Here is a 17,810-nt window from a genome sequence, read left to right as displayed (position 1 = left end):
TCAAATTTCCTTGTTGAGCGTAAAGTAGTTGCAAACACCTATTAGGCTGCAAGTTGCAATGCCCAGTCAGGAAGTCTGAGAAACTTAAGCAGCTTACAGTTCATTTGAGGATCTGATGGTCTTAGTCCTTTCAATATGGCAGCTCTACAAGGGATGTATGACGTTACAACGCACACTTTTACAACGCATGCACTTACAACGCATTTTTTACAACGCACTACACTTACAACGCATGACACTACAACGCATTTTAAAAAACTACCATTACAACGCATACCATTACAACGCATAATATTTAATTGCATTTAAGGTAAGTATTAGATAGTATAGGGGTAAAAATTACTTTTCTAACTCCAGGGGGTGCAACAGTAGGGTAAGTGTTGGATAGTATAGGGGTAAAAATTACTATTCTAACTCCAGGGGGTGCAACAGTAGGGTAAGTGTTGGATAGTATAGGGGTAAAAATTACTATTCTAACTCCAGGGGGTGCAACAGTAGGGTAAGTGTTGGATAGTATAGGGGTAAAAATTACTATTCTAACTCCAGGGGGTGCAACAGTAGGGTAAGTGTTGGATAGTATAGGGGTAAAAATTACTATTCTAACTCCAGGGGGTGCAACAGTAGGGTAAGTGTTGGATAGTATAGGGGTAAAAATTACTATTCTAACTCCAGGGGGTGCAACAGTAGGGTAAGTGTTGGATAGTATAGGGGTAAAAATTGCTATTCTAACTCCAGGGGGTGCAACAGTAGGGTAAGTGTTGGATAGTATAGGGGTAAAAATTACTATTCTAACTCCAGGGGGTGCAACAGTAGGATAAATGTTGGATAGTATAGGGGTAAAAATTACTATTCTAACTCCAGGGGGTGCAACAGTAGGGTAAGTGTTGGATAGTATAGGGGTAAAAATTACTATTCTAACTCCAGGGGGTGAAACAGTAGGGTAAGTGTTGGATAGTATAGGGGTAAAAATTACTATTCTAACTCCAGGGGGTGCAACAGTAGGGTAAGTGTTGGATAGTATAGGGGTAAAAATTACTATTCTAACTCCAGGGGGTGCAACAGTAGGGTAAGTGTTGGATAGTATAGGGGTAAAAATTACTATTCTAACTCCAGGGGGTGCAACAGTAGGGTAAGTGTTGGATAGTATAGGGGTAAAAATTACTATTCTAACTCCAGGGGGTGCAACAGTAGGGTAAGTGTTGGATAGTGTAGTGTAATATTATGCGTTGTAATGGTAGGCGTTGTAATGGTATGCGTTGTAAAGGTATTTTTTTAAAATGCGTTGTAGTGTCATGCGTTGTAAGTGTAGTGCGTTGTAATGGATTGTGCGTTGTAAAAAATGCGTTGTAAGTGTAGTGCGTTGTAACAGTTGCGTTGTAAAGGTTGTTCCCCCTCTACAAGTCCTTATACCTCTGTCAATGTGAGCTTTTCTTAATAGCATGGCTCGTGCTGACTGTAGTTTCAGGCAAATACATATTCAATGGATGAGATCTTTTTTTCTACCACAGAGACGGCATGCTGTGAAGCCTTTGTATATCCGGTTTGGCTGGTCCGCTATTGACGGGAGCTTTCCGAAGCGGAGTGCCATCAATAGTGTTTTTTTAAATGTACCGCAAAAGTGAGGTTTATGTAAACTACTGGTATGAGGGCTTTGTAGTTTTTGATCACCATCCAAGCATGAGATCCGTAAGAAAAAATGTTTTTGTCTAGTAGTTAGGAGTGAAGTTTCGTAGCTTTGTTTATGGCTTGTTTAAATGTTATGAAGGGAAATTTCTTATTCCACTGCTCCTCTGTGCATGTAGTTCTTAATGCTTTATGTCAATATTGATTGAATACTGATGTTGTATTGTTTTCAAGTTCAGTTCACAGTGCTTCATTGAGGGCAGAGTACACTAGATGTTGTTTAAGTCTGTACCAAACCTTCATTGTAGAGTACATTCTCACTATAAGTTTCATTCGTCAAGCCAATTTCAAGTCGGACTTACGCTGGTGAAGCAGACTGTGAGAGTTGAAAAACTTTTTTGTGTGTAGTCACTAGCAGCTTGTCCAACAGATTAGCCTCTTTGCTTTAGCTATGCTGGCATATGATATTGTTGGTAGCATTTTTGCTGCTATTTCAGAGAGCAATGGTTTAAGAAATGGGCCCTCCAATTGCTTTGCCAGGGATATAAAAGCAAAGGTTAATGCACTGGTTCGCTGTGACAGGTAATTTTTTTGTTCTTGGTGATTCAGCCTGTTATCGATGTAAACCCGAGGTGTTTCTAGCAGGTTACTTCCTCCAAGGGTTTTCAGTCTGCCCAGATGTTCATTTGGGGGCTAGAGTGATTACTGATGGACATTGTTTTGGTTTTAGATGCATTGATTTCTAATTTGTTAACTGATATAAATTCCAGCATTCCTGAAAGTAGCCTTCGGAGGCCAACCTTGGTTAAACTAATTTGAACCACATCATCTGCCTACGAAAGATTCGATAGAGGTCGCGCTCCCAGCTGCGGTGGGTGGGAATTGATCTTGTTAAGCCTTTGGGACAAGTCAGACATAAACAGATTGAAAAGATGCGGCGCCAGGACACAGCCTTGTTTGAGGCTCTTAAGTGTGTTCACTTTTCTTGAGATTCTGGAGCCGTCACCTAGTTTCACTTTTAACCAGGTTTCAGAGTAGAATAACATCATGCCTCTTAAAATTATTTTGGCTATATTTTACTGTCTGAGTTTATTCCATCAATGCTGACAATCCAAGCTGTCAAAGGCAACTTTTGAGTCTATGAAACAAAGATGGAGTTTTGGGGTTTTTTTGCGTATATTTTTCCGCTATAATGAAGAGTGATAGAATAATGGTAATCATTCCAATCCCCTTTTTGAAACCAGTCTGATTTGTTGTGATCAAGTTAAGTTTGTCCATCCAATTATTCAGATCCACCAAGATCAAAGAGGCGTGATACTTTGCTTCTACGTCTAGCAACGCAATAAGCCTGTAGTTTGTTGGATTAGTTCTGACATTGCCTTTGAATATAGTTTTAAGGATTGAACCTTGCCAGCTAGGTGGTATTTGATTCAATAAATCTGCCTCTTTGAAGAGTGTGAGCAGATAGTTGCTCCAAAAAACTGGATAGTGTTTGAATATGGCTTGAGGAATACTATTTGGCCCGGGAGCCCCATCTCTTCTGCTTTTTTCTTATTATGCTAATTTTTTCGTCCACTGAATGAGATGACAGGTCTGTTTTGTGTTCCTATATTATGGCTGTACTTTCCATGCTGTGGTAAGACTTTATTAGTGTTCCGATTGAGTCACACAATCTTGCTGATTTGGGTCCTTTTGGTATTTTTGAGGAAGTTGTGCAGATGTTATGTTGTCCGTGAATTTGTTTGTTAGAAATTCGACCCAGTCGTATTCTTGTAAGTTAGAGGCTGTGGCATTCACTGGCCTGTTCAAGTTGTTTATCATTTCCCAGAAGATGCTCGAGTTTGTTTGCTTGCTCTAAAAAGTAATTTCCCAAAGTTTTTTTTAATTCTTGCCTCAGTTGCCGAACTGCCTCCCATGCTGTTCGATCTAGGGACGGGGATATTAGTTTCATGATTGCTTTTTTAACTCTCGTTTCAAGGTTTGAACATTACTTGATACTGCTTTGTGGTTTGTGTTTCTTGAAGCCTGATTTTTGTTTTTTGTCCTTAAACATGTCCAGTTTAATAAAAATCAGCCCAAGATTGTATTTTATTGGGGCATGCTTTTCCAGTAGCAATCTGTAAATCTTTTATAGTATGCTGTACGTCCTGAATGGTTTAATTTGTCCATTTAGGGCGTTTTAGGTTGTTGAATGGATGTTACCCTCTATTATTGGAGTAACTTGATGCTTAAATAGCTGGAGTTTAAAGTGGATGTGTTGGCATGAGTGATCACTCAAGGTGATGTGTTCAATTGAAAACTGCAAAAGAAATTCAATTAATGGTAGTGAGACTGCCGTGTAATCAAGTATGGATCACGCCTGCATCCCGTGATAAGTGTATTTTGGAGGGTTGTCTTCTACTGATCTACAATTTACCACTCTCAATCCCAGGTATTCTAATGTCTTAACTAACTGTTGACCTGAACAGTCTAGTTGAATTGTCTTGAGTTGATATTGGGGTTTTACATTCCAAAATATGTTGTCAGCTGCAAGTATTTAATCTTCGTCTGGGGTGTAGATTAGATAAGAATTAAAATCTCCTGTCAATATTATGTCCCACCAGGGATGGGAACATCAAATGTCCGAGATTGTTGTGGTCAATAATGCATTATGAACTTTTTTCTTACTTGTCTTTGGATGAGCATATGTGTTGGTCAATAACACTGTTTTCAGGGCTTTGATAGACCAGCAAGTTAATTTTATTAGTTGAATGCTGGGGTCCAGAGAGGGTAGCTGTTCAGATTTAAAATTCAGTGCCACTGATACATAGACTGCCAGTCCCCCTTTAGGGCGGCCACATTGCTCTGTTTTTTCGGCTGCAAATTTATAGTGGGTGACGTCTACTAGGGGTAAGTTTGCCAGTACCCATGTCTCCTGGTGCGCTATTATATTGCTTCCCAACCGTGTGGAGGTATTACTTCTTCTAGGAGTTTTTTTGCTCCGGCTATGTTCCATGAAAGCATGTGGATTTTGCAATGCAATTCTGGAGTTTGCACATTTGTCTTTCCAAATGTCATTCGCACTTCTTTGCATTAAAGGTGCCTGGAAGCCAATTCCATTGACCTTGATTTCTTACAATGTTTGCTATCAGGCCTGTGTCCCCTTTATTGATGTAGTAGTGCTTGCTCCTTTTGCATTGTGCAGTACTGAATATACATGTGGCATCTCTTGGGTTTGTTTCAACACTTGGGAGGGGTTTTAATAACGATTAAGTGTTTGGGGATAGAGTGGTGTGATTGGTTTCGATAGTTTCATGCCCCATGCTTCAAATAGTTGTGTGTAGTTCAAAATAAGGTACACTACTTCCTCTGACTGCCAAGTGGTTACTGTATATTCGTTGTTTTTTAGTTTATTTGCTGAAAGGAACTATACTGTCAGGAGATTTGACGATTATATGTGTTCTAAAACTGGAATTTCTGCCATTAATTTAAAAATGTTACCACTGTTTAGGATGTCTTGCCTCCCTTGTGATTCGTATTCAGGTGTAAAAAGAATTTGTAGTGTTGTTAGATCTTGCTCATGTGCTTTTTTTCTGGATGTTATTAAGGGATTCTTTCCTCAGGACTCGACTTGTTACAGTCTTAATGTTGAGTCTAAGGGTTCCTTGTGGGGGAGAGTCCCCTTTCCTTGTGATATATGGCACATTGTGGTATTCAGGTGTTTCTCCTTGTTGAGTCCCTTCCTACTCGTTTGATGTGTTCCGTTCGAGGCGGTGAGACTCAATCTTTTTTTCCGTAACACCACTGTTTTTCGTTTGCTGGGTTTGCTGGCTTATGGCCCCCTTCATTGGTTCACAAGGTCCTGTAGGGTTGAAGATGTGAAACTTTATTGCTACTATTTCAAGAGGTTCTTTAGCCTGCAGGTCTAAGTCTTTGGAAGGGATTGTTATGGGGTCCTTGTTGACGTTTGTGCCTTCCTTCAAACTGATATCTGGGTTTCTTGATGTATTAGTGTTGTCAACTTCTCTCTGCTGTTATCTCCTCTGTGTGTTATTCTCTTTGCTACTTTTGCGGTTGTACTCAGTGGTCCTACCATCTGTGTTGTGGGGTTCTTCTGGTGGTCTATTTCGTCCATGGTTGGATGGACAGTATTCCTATGCTTGGTTTGGATTAAATCATCTAGGCTATTGCTCTCCAAATCCCAGTCCCTTGTACTTCTATTTGAATCTGAATCGTCATCCGCCTTACTTGGAGGCTTGATTGGACCCACCTTTGCTAATCCCTCCCTTGTTGATCTGAAGATGGGGAATACTTTTTGAGCATGCTGTTTTGCCAGTTGGTTAATTTTGGTTTGTTTTTCCTTTCCTATCCTTATCTACTTCTGTTTGCTTAACCACTTGAGTTCTACCCATATTTCCAGTTATCTTTGTGAGTTGCTACAACTGCAGATTAGGCACCAGCCATATTTGATGCTTTTTGCTCAGAGCTTAAAGTAAAAAATTGTGGTGTGATGTGGCAGCGGGAACCTTGGTTGCGGCCCCAGGGTAGGCAAAGAAGTGCGAAGAAAATCCTATAACTCCCTCTTATGGCCCCTCTGGCTGTCACCTTGTTTCACTGTCATCACTGTAGTCGCTACTGGCCCCAAGCTGATCCTTCCTATACCAGTTATCAAGAGGGAAGTAAGTAGGGAGTGGGGAGAAGTGCGAGGCATCCAGGTGATGAGACCTGTTGTTGTCGATACGAGTTGTGTTGGTGTGTATTTTTGCCCGTGGGGCCCCAGGCTTATCTAACTATGCAATGAAAGAGCCACTCTTGTGGTTTGGCACACAATGATTAACTTCGACTAGCACCATTTTAATTGACTTTAGTGTGTTATTTTACCCTAGCCTTAACGTAGGACGGTCCTGTATATGCCTGCTTCTCTTCTGTCTTGTAATCTTGCTGTCTTTTAGTGGGAGCTGTCACAGAGTAGAACAGTATTATTGGCTTTGACATGGCCTCATGTCATCTTGTTTTCTGACTTTGCCTTGTTTCTGTGTTGTTTGGGTTATGAGAATTTTAAGTGCTTACTATTTTTCTTTGACATGGCCTCATGTCATCCTTTTTCCTTGGCTTTGCCTTGCTGCAGTTTTTCTGCGTGCACAGAAGTGCTTGCAAGTTGTTTTGGTTATTCACATTCAAGGTTTTTCTGTTTTTCTGAGCGATTGCTTTTGTTTAATGTACAACTCTGCCTCGAAGTCAAAATACGGGAGCTTGGTCAGCCTCCGTCTTGGCCTTGACGCAGACTGGTACAGCCAGCTCGGTTCTTTCTCATGAGAAGGGGGCGAGGTTTTCTAGAAGCTTCGCCTCACGTTGAGTAATGGTATTAAAGCTGGGAGCCTTTGGGGGCCAGGTGGAAGTTCACTACAGAATAGACGTATTGGTGTGGAGGTGACGGAACTTGAGTCCTGATTGAACTCCTTCCTGGGCTGTTGAAGGGCTTCCCCAGCTTGAGTTGGTAAGGATGATGCAAATTCAATTGGTGAGGTGTTCCTAACCATTTTGTATATATTTTCTACTCTTTGCTACTTGAATATACTGCATTTTATTTCAATTGTTCATTTAATTGTTCACTTGATATTTGGGAGTCTGCATTTACTGATATATTCGGCCTACCGTTCTAAACACGGCATTAATAAACTTGTGTGTGTTATTTTAAATGCACCTGAATTTGTTTTCTTGCCTCGCCTAAAGGGAGTGCTGTGCCTTTTCCTCGCCTTTTGGGAATGCTGCTCAAAGTATATGTTATTTTAAATGCACCTGAATTATCTTTTGTGCCTCACCTAAAGGGAGTGCTGTGTCTTTTCCTCATCTTTAGGGAGGGCTGCTCAAAGTGTATTATTTAAAGGTGCAGTGATATCTTTGCCTCCAAAGTGTGAGTGCAGCGTGTTTGGGTGTGGCTTATTGGTGAGAAGTCACATTCATTACAAACTAGCCGACCTCCACTCTGTTCCCCCCACAGTCAATGAATAGATCAGCCAGGGTGTCAGGGAACTGGGGATGGGATGGCAGTGGTGGCAGAGCAGGACGGGAATAGGAACCGGGTGCCAGGAGCCAAGCAGGAGCCTCCAGGCCATCTGTAAGCTGCACCCAAACCTAGCTGGGCCACTTCCGCAAAGGTCAGAACTCACATTCTGTGAGAAATCACTGTGATCCTCACACTCGGTCTCTAAGCGGCTCCGATTGGCTCGCCCTTTTTCCATTTCTTAGCCTCTTCCTGCCTCCACCTCTGTCTCTCACCGTTAAAGATGAGTTATAGGTTCTGATGTACTGGGTTCCTGGGACTTTAACCATCTAATCCTTCAAGTGGCACTAGCCGTGCTAGTTCTGCAATCTGAAAATCAACACAGCCCTAAAGACATAAAATGGACTGTACTGAAACAGGTGCATGGAGCCAATGTTGATAGTCTCCTCTCCAAGTTTGAGGCTAAAACCATTATGTATCTTAATACAATTGACAACGGATTGAATGAACTCAGCGAACTGAATCACTGGACCTGAACCAGTCTCTTTTTAGTTCTTCTTTCTTTCCTCTCTTACGTAAATTTGCACAAACCTTTTTTACTTGAGCACTATATAAGGAATGGTGAAGATATTGAAAGAATAGCTTCCTGTAGCCCCGATAACAAGAGCAACCAGCTAAGGGTTGCTCATAGATATATCATCACAACAGACAATGCTATTTTCTCCCAGTAAAAATGTACATTTGTAATTGGAAATTTGTTGAAATAATAGCTGTATAAACAATCAAATAGTAATGTGGAATGATGTCATTATGCTCCATCGGTATGTGGTACCTACCATGTAACCATTATTCTGAAAAGTAGTCCGATTGAGCTGTTCCGATGTACTGGGAAAGTTAAAAACAGTAACAGCTCAATAAAGGTCCCACATGCAGCTTAATGACACCTATTGACTGATACGCTGCAGGAATTTGCTCGTGAGTTCCAGTTCAAAAGATTCAAATATAATGCAGAATGCCTAGTTCTGGGACCATGAGTCATAACAGAGCTCTGTAATTAATAGGCTTTAGGTCAGAAAGCCATATAAGATGACGACATGTCCTCTGACATGTGATCACTAATTAATAACCTACATCTTTTGTTTTTGAGTGCACTTTCACAATCTATGATAAATTATCAGGTTCGCGCAAGTTTGAGCCTACATGTTAATCATTACCCACTGAATTTATTGAAATAAAGTTTTGTTGAGCATATTGATTAGAATACGATAACGGATTTGCGCCAGCTCGAGATGATGCTAGAAGCTTCTGGCACACACAATCTGGTTTATTAAAGTTTTTTGCATCAGAGCCGAGTGCCTCACAGCTGTCTTAATAAAGTTTTTTCCACATCAAAGTTGAGGCAGTATGGTTACAAAAGTGCCTCACAGCTGATGAGACACGCCTCTTACACGCCCCCTGTCCCGTCACTAGACCCAGGACCTGGAAAGAGGCAGTTCACCTCTCGTGCGAATGCGAGTATGCACCATGCGAAGAATAGTGTTGGAGTTGAGCTGTTGAAGCATACTGTACGACCCATCGCCCCGGAACAAAATCCCGAGCCGTAACGCAATCAATTTGTGTAAGGCCAGTTCTTACGCAAGCGAGCCGCTAAAGAACACGAATGCTCGCACTCCGGCTGAGCTAGGTAAGATCCGAAAATTTTGAGACACGTTTCCGTGCACCGGGGGTACATGTTTTACTCGGATACATCTGACCGAGAATCTCTTAGATGTGTGCGCTCTTTAAATAATACTAGACCATGTACCACTAAAGAATTTTAAGCTGGGGGGTTAGGCTTGTACAATCCCTCTGTACTCTCACGCCCACCTCGCCACTAGGAACAAGGCATGATGCACCGGTACTGCCCCAATACCATCAGTGCCATTTTTCTATCACTCGTGAAGAGAGGACCGGTTGCTGCACATGTAGCCACAAATAAACAACACTCGCTCACCCGCTATTTTATTTTTTTTATTTTTTCATTCTATAATGTCGTTAAGGACACTAAACGCCCCCACCTTTTTTGTTTTAAAAAAAATATAGCATTCTACGTGTCGGTTAGGCTACAATAATATTGACCAGATGCTCTCCTTTGCTCTAGTTTAAAAGATTTCCACTTGGAGATACAAGAATCAAGAACCTTACATCCTCAAATACGCCTGTGGTACGTAGGAATACCTTTGATTTTAACGAGTCATCGTATTTGTAAATATTTTGTAAAAATTCCCACAATTCTGAATAAGTAAAATGGTCTTCTTTATACAATTAGATACCTCCAGTCCTCTGTATAATACTTGTCCACCCTGATGAAGACCTTCGACAATAAGTGCCAAGCTGAAGGTCGAAACGCGTGGGTTCTTTGATGAGGCAAGCCTTAAATAATTAAGGAAACAGAACGACGTCAAGTCTTCGACAACACTTGCAAAGAATTCAAAATAGTGTCGCAAACCCGGTTTCCTAAAGCCTGTAGGCTACCTCTCTTTGGCGCTCTAATAGATTATCACCTTGTGAGGACCAGAAGAATAGGAGTCTCTGGAACTCTATGTGAACAACGTAGGGCTTTCCCTATATGTACAACATTCTACACATAGTTGTCTAAAAAAGTATAAGGAGATTCTTTGTATCCATTATACAGAATTGTTGTTGTCTTTTATGTGAAGATTGTCAAAGTATATGATGTTGTGTTTATTTGTTATTTGATTATTGTTAAGCTTTCAGAAACAATCCTGCTTTTGTTTTAGCAACAGTTGCACAGAATCAACAGGTCTTGATGTGAGAATATGAAATGCAGTATTTGTATAGTATACGCAATTAGTGGAAAATAAAAATCTACTTCAAAAAGTAAAAAAGCTGATTTATGGTGACAGAGGTAACATGTTTTGTTAAGAGCAATCCGCAACAATGGCTCGCTCCACTCCTGCTCCACAGCTCCGATGCTGTTCTGTCCGGGAGAAGACCAGGGATAAAAGAGGAATGTGTAGGAAAGTAGTATCTGCTTCTTATTGTTACCCCAATTTTTGCTGATGTCACACTGTTTTTGGACTAGACTGACTGGGTTCCTGCTATTCAGGACCCCAGTCCCTCTGTGCATGTCCTTTAGGTACAATCCAGATCAGATACTGGGGTACCCTTTTCAGTCCCTAGTATATGGTACACTATGTACCCAGGGCATAGGTACCCCGGGGGCCTCCCACTGGCTGAAGCATGTATTATGCCACCCCTGAGAGGCCATTCAAATTGACACGACAAGCGTGCTACAGCAGACTGTGTAAGCTAGTGCTTGCACCACTAACTTAAGATATAGATTCACTATATGTATCTAAATCACTACACTTCAATAACTATCAGTCACCCCTATGGCAGGCCTCATCAATCCTGAAGGCAGAGTGCTGGTTTTTATGTGACAGGGTACCCCTGCATGAGCAGAGCCCCTCTGCAGCCTTCAGAGACCATTCTCCAGAGTTGCCTGTGATGCAGGCAGACATATATGTTTAAGTGCATTCTCGCGGTAAATGGTAACTTTAAAACGGCTGCTTAGAAACATGTTGTGTTTGGTGTCAAACACCTTGGAATCATACCTCCACACTAGTAACTGGTGTGGGAGGTATGATTCCACCCTTCCAAAGGGACCTATGTGGGTCACTGGTCTACCCTGTACCAGCTTTCTCAACCTTGGCAGCACAAAATGGACGCTGCCAGCCACAGACACGATCCTGCTCTCCTGCTGCTGAGTCAAGCTCGAGCAGAGGAGGGCATGACAATAGGCATCCTGTCACAGGGAGGTGTGACCACCTCCCAGACAGGGTTTAGTGTATTGGGGCTGGGTGGGTGCACTCTAAGAGTCCCAGAAAGACTGCACTGGGGGCACATTTGGTGTCCCTGTGCATAGTCTAGCTTAAACCAGTCCTGGGAGCCATTGGCTCCTTTTCTGGCACAAAACTGGACAAAGGACATGGGTGTAGTTACCCATCTTTCCTGCCCCTCCCCTAGGAGAGTCCACAGAATCTTTCTACCCCTTTCCATGGGTATAAAGTGGGTTACCTGACTACAGGGCTTTAGATTTTACCTGGATAAGATTCTGCTAAGAAGAAACCAAGTATTTTGACTACCTAAATGACACTGGATGACTAAAAGATCTCCTTTGGAGTAAAGGAGTTACTCCCCTGCAAAAGCAGCCACCTAAATGTATCTGACCAGCTTGCTTCTCCCAAGCTCCTGAGTATTCCAAAGAATTTAGCAACACAGGAGGTGGGTTCTTGAAGGTCCTTGAGGTTGATCTGTCCTCTCAGCAATTCTGAGACCAGTATCCCTCACGGGGACCATGCAACCTGAACCCCTGTGTACCACATACATTTGCAGTTGCATATCCTTGTTGACAATTCCTGAGCTTGTGCATTGGACTTCGTATAGTCCTACCTCTGAGCAGTATTTGCACTGAAGATTTCCAGCCTCCAATTCCTGAATGACCTGTTGGCTGGTACATTGCAAACTTGCTTGAGGTCTCCTCGTGATTCCTGGTCCATTGACCTGTGGGTCCTGGCGAGGGTCACCTTGCTTGTTCTTGGGTTTAACTGGTTCCTCCAGATATTCCCTGACTCTCCAGTTCTTGGAGACTCCCCTGGACCTTGCTGGTCCACACCATAGCCAGTTTCCTTTGATCGCGTGGGTTGCATTTGCCAAGGCTTGTTGGTGAGCCAGCCAAACATTGACCCCTCAGCACTCGGCATCCTTCATGGGACAGCTCATCTCCAGATCCTGGTCATCCTCAACATCTCCTGGTCCCCGTGGCTGCAGAGTCAAACAACCCTTCTTCACTCCTGAAGCACTCGACATCGGTGGGCATTCGACTATTGAGCCCCTGGTCACCTGAAGTGACCCAGACTCTGTCCCCTCTGCTTTCAGGTTCCTCTCACCTCAAATCCAGGCTTGGATTCCACAGGACACTCTTTGCCCTCCTGGTAGCAGTACTTGTTTGCAACTCTCTATTGAAAACGACAAAGGTTTCTGACACCACTTGACCCCTATGCACCCAGCTCCTCTGGGATAGGTAACATGGGTACTTCGGTACTCACTGGTGGGTTGGCCTTAGAACGTCCTTTGTTCCAAAGGGTTTGCTCGAAGTCCTCTTAGAAGTGTCCTTAAGTTGTAACTTTGCAACCTCGACTTTCCCATAGAGTTGTACGGAGCACGCTTCTGTGTTTCCTCACTGCACCTGTCCTCCGTGGTCTGCCTATATCACTCCTCTGGGTGGTTCCTTGGGGTCCCAGCGATTCTACATGCTCTAGGCACTGTGTCTAGTCAAGTCGTTATTGTTATACCATTTTTTTAGTATATGGTTCGGTCTCCCCCTGGAGCCTGCTGTATATTGTGCTATTTACGAATGTTCTATTGATCCAGTTTTGTGTACTTTGTGCCCTAGTCTCGCATAGAGACTAGTAGAGAGTCTTATAATAATAAATACATATTTTTATATAACTACTGTGTGGTTCTCCTTTCATTTAGTCATTTAGGAGGTGATATTCTGGTAAAACAAGTTGCTTTCCATTCCTTTAAGATTAAGCCTGAAGGCTGCTCTCCACAGCTACCACAAGGATAGCTTTCTAAAGTTTATATTTGACCTCATACATCATAAGGGTTGTGTGGACTGGTACAGGGTGCCTACTTTAATTAGTGGACAGCATATACCAGGCCACCTTCTCACATTGGTGTGCAGCGGTTGGGATTCAAGCTTGCTATTGTTTTACCAGATACATCTCATTAAATGATTAACTGAAAACCACTAAGTATTAAGTTACATATGATAATTCAAGTTTAGAATAAAGTAAGTTCTACTGAACTTGGAGTTGGGTAAGCCAAGGGTCGAGCACACCCTTTATCCATCTCAAGAGAGTTTAGTCTCCACTAGGTTAGGTAGGTGCATACACCACATAACACTAGTATGTCTTCTAGAGGAGAAGCCAGTGGCTCTCTGCCAACTAGATACAATGGCCTCTCATTTCCAGAATTGAGAACCATGTGTGCATCTAGGAAGCTAAGGACAGGGATAACAGCAAACATCCAACGTCTCACTGAGATTTTGCTCTTAGATGACCTTAGGAAGACCCCAGGGTCTGATGAGGTAGATAGAGTGGGTGGGGCAGGAGATGAGGGAAGGCCAGGGAGTGAAACCTTCTTTGACCTGAACTCAAACCCTGACCAGGAGATTCAAGATGATTCTAACCTGGACAACACAGATCTTCCTTCAGGTGGGGGAGAAGGCCCCAGTGGCCATTTCTTTACTCCACCAGGAAGAGTACAGAGTTTACCTAGAATATCCAGAACTCCCTCTGTGGAGTCTAAACATTCAGGAACCTCTGTAGGGACTTCCATTTCAAATAAGATGGAATCCTCTTATGATAGACAGTGCCAATTTCTTGAGCTTGATAGAGTCAAGCTCAGGCTCAAGAAGGAGCAATTGGCCCTAGATGGGAAATACCTAGAGGTCCAGAGAGCAACAAAAAGATTGGTTCTAGAGTCCCATGGTGGCAGCAACAGTGTCTCTAGGATTAGAGAGTATACTCATGATCATAGGAACCTGAACAAGATAGGGGCATATTATCAAGACAGGCGATAAAATTATTGCCGCTTTAGCAGCAGAAAACTGCTGTGAAAGCGGCGATAATGGGCTTAATAATATGATCTATGGAATTCCAATTGAAGCTGTTAGATGTCCTTCACATCTAACATGGGCTTCGATTGGAATTCCATAAAGCATATTGTCAAGCCCATTATCGCCATTTTAGCAGCAGTTTTCTGCCGTTAAAGCGGCGATAATTTTATCGCCTTTCTTGATAATATGCCCCATAGTCTCTCCCTATCAGAGTGGGGATTACATCCACCAATGGATAACTGCACTAGAAAGGGCCTGTAAGGTACAAAGTGTCCCTCAAGAGCAGTGGGCAGCTATCTTGTGGCTCTCCTTTGCAGACAAAGGTACAGATAAGCTCCTCACTGTTAGAGAAGAGGATGCTGACAATTATTCAGTCCTGAGGAGTGCTCTCGTTGATGGGTTTGGCTTAACCACTGAACAGTACAGAATTAAGTTCAGAGACACCCAGAAGACACAGACTCAGGACTGGGTTGACTTTGTAGATTGTGCTACTTAGGCTCTGGAAGGCTGGTTACTTGGCAGTAAGGTGTGTGATTTTAAAGGATTGTACAATTTAATGATGAGGGAGCAGATCCTTAATAATTGCCAAATTCAGTTGTTGCATCAGTACTTGGTTGATTCTGATCTGACCTCGCCCCAAGAATTGGGAAAGAAGGCAGACAAATGGGTCAGTACCAGGGTGAAGCAGAAAACTCTGAATCAAGGTGGTGACCAAATGAAGCAAGATGCTAAAACCTCAGATAAGGGTGGGGAGAAGGGTAAAGACCAGAAGTCTTCACAAGGGCCCCAAAAACCTGCATCGGGGGGGGGCACACTCTAACAAAGGAAAAGGCAAAAAGAAACCCTGGTGTCATACCTGTAGAGAGAAGACACATTGGACAAAAGACGCCAGTTGTCCAAGGGCCAAGGAATCTACTCCAGCCACCACTACCCCTAAGGCAACTGCCCCCCCTCCCAGCTCAGTTCCAAGTGGTGTTGTACAGAACAAGGGTATAGTAGGGTTAACCTTGGGATCTGAGATGGATTCTGTCCTAGTCAGAATTCCAACTCAGGCTGTTTTGGTCTGTGATGGAGGCATGGATATTGCCTCCTTATTTGTCAGTCCCAGTAACCTGGGCAAGTACAGACAACGGCCTTTGATTATTGGAACGGAGGCCATGGCATACAGGGACACAGGTGCAAGTGTCACAGTGGTGTTCAAAGATCTTGTGGGCCCTGAACAGATCATACTTAGTGAGATGTACTAAGTGACCAATGCAAGCAATGTCAGGACAGACCATTCCTTAACAGTTGTGAATTTCACCTGGGGTGGGGTAACTGGCCCTAAGAAAGTTGCGGTTAGCTCAGACCTCCCTGTAGAGTGCTTGTTGGGCAATGATTTGGAAACTTCAGCTTGGGCTGAAGTGGAACTCAGGACACATGCAGAAATGTTGGGCATCCCTGCAGATGTGTTTGCCATGACTAGATCACAGGCAAAGATTTCTTTCACTAAACAGGCCCTGGATGCTAAACCCAAAACAGCATTTTCAACCTCTAGTGGGCACTACCAATTTGTGGTGATGCCTTTTGGCTTGAAAAATGAACCTGCCACATTTCAAAGGCTGGTGAATAAAGTTCTCACCGGTCTGGAAGTCTATCGTGCAGCTTATCTAGATGATATTGCTGTCTTTAGCTCCACCTGGGAGGATCACCTGGTTCACCTGAGAAATGTTCTGGAGGCCCTGCAAAAGGCAGGCCTCACTATCAAGGCCACTAAATGCCAGATAGGGCAGAGTAAGGTTGTATACATAGGCCACCTTGTGGGTGGAGGACATGTTCAACCACTGCAGAGCAAAAATCCATACCATCATGGATTGGGTTGCTCCAACTACACAGACTCAGGTCAGAGCTTTCTTGGGCCTGACTGGGTACTACAGGAGGCTTGTCAAAGGATATGGCTCCATAGTGACAGTTTGAATGACTTAACATCCAAGAAAATGCCTAAGAAAGTTCAGTGGAGAGTTAGCTGTCAAAAGGCATTTGATGACCTGAAGCAGGCCATGTGCACTGCTCCCATTCTGCAAAGTCCTGATTATTCCAAACAATTAATTGTTCAAACAGATGCATCTGAATTGGGGGTAGGGGCTGTATTATCACAATTGAATGAAGAGGGTCAGGATCAGCCAGTAGCTGACCCCCAGAGAGAAACTTTGGTCAGCTATTGAGAGGGAAGCCTTTGCTGTGGTTTGGGCTCTGAAGAAGTTGAGGCCATATCTGTTTGGCACTCACTTCATTGTTCAGACAGACCATAAGCCCCTCTTATGGCTAAAACAGATGAAGGGTGAAAACCCCAAACTCTTGAGGTGGTCCTTTTCCCTACAGGGGATGGATTATACAGTGGATCATAGGCCTGGGAGTAACCATGCCAATGCAGATGGACTCTCCATATATTTCCACCTAGAACATGAAGACTCAACTGGTCAAGGTTAGTTTAATGTCCATGCGTTGGGGGGTTGTGTAAGAAAGTAGTATCTGCTTCTTATGGTTACCCCCACTTTTTGCTGATGTCACACTGTTTTTGGACTAGTCTGACTGGGATCCTGCTATTCAGGACCACAGTCCCTTTGATTTCTCCATTAAATTGCAATATACTTTAGGTACACTCCAGATTGGATACTGGGGTACCCTTATGAGTCCCTAGTATATGGTACACCATGTACCCAGGGCATAGGTACCCCAGAGGCCTACCATGGGCTGAAGCATGTATTATGCCACCCCTGAGAGGTCATTCAAATTGAAAACGACAAGCCTGCTACAGCATACTGTGTAAGCTGGTGCTTGCACCACTTACTTAATATAGGTTCACTATATCTATCGAAATCACTACACTTAAATACCTATCATTCATCCCTATGGCAGGCCTTATCAATCCTGAAGGCAGGGTGCTTTGCTCACCCTAAGTTGGCAGGGTATGCCCAGACGTGGGTCCCTTGCTCACTTTCCCACTGGATTCAAGCTAGCCTGGCTGATGAGGGCTGTTAGCCCAAAACTGGTCCCAGGATGCATGTTTCCGGTCCAGGGAAGACATGGCTTGGCAATTCAGGCTGGACTGTTCCTATGAGGCACAGGGTCAAGACTGATTTGCATATAGCTGTGTCTGAACTGGGGTAGCGAAGTGAGCTAAAGAACGTTGATGGATTCAACCCAGATCTGTGACTGGGGGTGAGTGTCTGAAAAGTTTTAGCGCTCCGTCCATCATCTCCTTGTGTTTACTTTGTTCGCCCTAAGGTGGCAGTGTATGCCCAGACGTGGGTCCCTTGCTGACTTTCCCACTGGATTCAAGCTAGCCTGGTTGATGAGGGCTGTTATGCCGAAACCGGTCCCAAGATGCTTGTTTACGGTCCAGGGGAGACATGGCTTGGCAATTCGGGCTGGACTGTTCCCATGAGGCACATGGTCAAGGCTGATTTGCATATAGCTGTGTCTGAACTGGGGTGGCGAAGTGAGCTAAAGATCAATGATGGATTCAACCCAGAT

The sequence above is a fragment of the Triturus cristatus genome, chromosome 4_1 (genome assembly GCF_964204655.1).
Source record: "Triturus cristatus chromosome 4_1, aTriCri1.1, whole genome shotgun sequence".
Taxonomy (NCBI): domain Eukaryota; kingdom Metazoa; phylum Chordata; class Amphibia; order Caudata; family Salamandridae; genus Triturus; species Triturus cristatus.
Note: the sequence above shows the minus strand (reverse complement) of the source record.